We start from the raw sequence: 2,955 nt of genomic DNA, 5'->3' as shown, positions 1-2,955 counted from the left end.
TCGGGGCTATTGCTGCTCAGCTCCGAGCTCCCCGCTGCAGAGTCATGGGAGCGGGACGGCACGGCTGGGTTGTGTAAGAGCAGCTGACTGCGCCCGGCCTCCGGCTCGCCGGAGCTGGTTCTTCAAACAGATGATGGGTATTGAACACTTCAGGTTTCTTCCTGAATGCAAAGATGTTCCCCTGCTGGTTTTGGTTTGGTTTGGGGTTTTTGTTGTGGGGGTTTTTTTTTTGTTTTGTTTTGTTTTTGTTGGTTTTTTTTTACTTCGCATCCCTGTTCACCAGTGGCCAGCTGTGGAGGCCGATCTACGGAGTAGCCAAAATATCTGCCCATAGGGCTTTCAGGGTTTAATTGGCTTAGCTGCTTTCTGGTTTCGACTTCCTTACCAGCATTTTTAACTTGTAAGTAGGAATAAAATAAAAGACAAATGGACAAGGACAAAGCGTGGTTTTGCTACCACAGCTACTTTCATTAGAAATATGTAAGTAAGAGCAGTAAGTAATTAAGCATCTACAGGACTCCTACCAGGGGCTGCAATTTGACTAGATAGCCTCATAATACAACAGCTGAGACAGAAGTGCAGTTCACAGGCAGCAGAAGGATTAAAGCTCCATCCCAGCTAGCATTTAATCTACTTGAACACTGGTCATCTGTAACATGATTCTGCTGTGAAAATGTGCTACCATGTGCTGCATCTCAGTGCTTTCTGCATCACAGGCTCAGTTTACATGTAAAAGATGTTGTCAATGAATGACAGTCCTGTTGAACCAGCCGAGATCTACTCTTCAACTAATAGAATAATTATTTAAGTACAGTGCACTGAAATAGGTTGAAAATCTGAATTCTCCTATACACAGTATAATACCTTCAAGTCTTAACTAAAATTACACACATAAAAAAGTATAACTCTTCATAATCCAGCAGATTCATGCTATGTATTCTAAATTTAAATCAATTTAGCTATATAGCATGACAAACAACAGCAAAACTCAACCAGCATTGATTGCCTGAGCAGAAAATGGTGCATATGAGCCAACAAGTTTCTCTGTTCTAATGTTCTGATGTTCTAATGTTCTGATGTTCTAATGCTCTGCTCTAATACATCTAATACTTTGGTCCAGAGTCTTGGTAGCACATTGTAGCAGGTCTCCCCAAATCATACTCATGGATCTTTAAAATTTGGAACTTGCTGTAGTAAACAGTGGTCTAGAAAAGTTTCAATGTATTCTGTAAACTCTAGGGAGGAGTGTTCTTTGCTGGAGAAAAAAGAAGTACATGTTTTAAAATACCTAGAGGCAATGAGATGAATTCCATTAATTGATTTTTACACTAACTTTTTCAGATAGCATAAATACAGAAGGTGCAACTGAACCAGCTTTGTCCCTTAAGTTCACTTCCTCTATATAAAAGAAGAGTTGGACTACAATAAGCCAGCAAAAGATCTGATAAGGCTGCACTATTACATGACAAAAGATGAGTGATAATGATAAAATTTAAAAATCAATGATAAAGGAGCAAGTTGAAGGCAAGCCAGGACATAACCTTCAGCTTTGTGTATCAAGGCAATAGGGATGAAATAGCCAAGAGTGCAAGGAAGGATGATGATGCTCAGGGAAGAGAAGTGTCTTCAAGACATTTCTTGAGGTACATTTTAAAGGTTTTGTTTTCTGTGGAATCTTCATAGTCCCTTCCAGCAGCAAAACGATATATCCAATCTAGACATTATTTTACTATTTGTGCAGTTTTGGGTTTTTTTTTTCCTTTAGGACTAGATGTAGGAAAACACAGCTGCCTGGAACTAAGAAGAACTGGGAACTGTTAGAGAAGACAAGGACCAGTGTAATGAGACACAATTCTGGAGCAGGGTTTATAGCTTTAGTGTTCATGCTTCCTTACAGAATGGCACACTATTTTCTATAATTATCATTTTTTTGAAGGCTTAGAAATAAGAATGAACGGAATTGCGTTTCTGTGCTGACTTACAAAGAAGACATATCTTCTCCCACAGACTTCGCCCTTGAAAATTTTGGTTGGAATGAGTCTCCTCAAAAACTCCCAGCCGGTTCAGTGCTATCACATGAAGCAGCTGCTTGGCACACACAGCCACTGCCTGAGTGAACACAGTGGTTTTACTCTCCCATACAGACAGCGTGCTGTAGTGCCTGTTCTGCTGCCTTGCACAAACTCAAAGGCACTCACAAAAGCCCGCATTTTTTATGACTTGAATTTCATAAAAGGAGGGGAAAAAAAAAAAAAAAAAAAAAAAAAAAAAGAGAGAGAGAGAAAGAAAAGAAAGAAAAAAAAAAATACTTCTTTTCTGAACCGGCAGCTGTTCCTTAGGCTGGGAGCAGCCACCCCATCTCTCACCACCCCATCTCCCCATGCTCTATCTGCCATCTTCTCCCCCCTGTCCGCCCTCCCCCCGCCCAGCGCCGCGGCAGCCGCGGGCCCGGAGCTGTCCGTGGTCGGGCGGAGGCCCCGGCGCTGCCGCTCCGGCCAAGGGGCTCTGCTGCCAGCCCGGGCTGTGATCCTCGCTGCTCAGGAGACCCATCAGCACCTCCCGGCACCGGGTTGGGCGGACATCGTCCTTTTAGTTCTCCCTTTTTTGCATAGACTTCTGCTCCTGAATAGACTTCTGCTCGGTAGGGTCTTCATTTTTGTTCTGAACACATATACCAGATGCAGGCACCTTCTCTACAAAATACAGTTTTCTCTGTTCTGTACTAAAGTATAGATACTTTTGGTTGGTAACTGACACAAACTGCTGTCAAAATTTGGCAAATATGCTAGAAATTACCGTGGTTTTAAAAATACCATTTTTTTCTAAGTTTAAGTTTTTCTGAGAGTTTTACCAGGCTTCTTAGATGACTGTCTACACTTTTGGTAGATTTCCAGCTTTCCCATCCATCTGTCAAGTTGAAAATAACACAAAATGAATATTCAGTTTGCTCTTTAA

This window comes from Heliangelus exortis, chromosome 2 (assembly GCF_036169615.1).
Source record: "Heliangelus exortis chromosome 2, bHelExo1.hap1, whole genome shotgun sequence".
Classification (NCBI taxonomy): Eukaryota; Metazoa; Chordata; class Aves; order Apodiformes; family Trochilidae; genus Heliangelus; species Heliangelus exortis.
Note: the sequence above shows the minus strand (reverse complement) of the source record.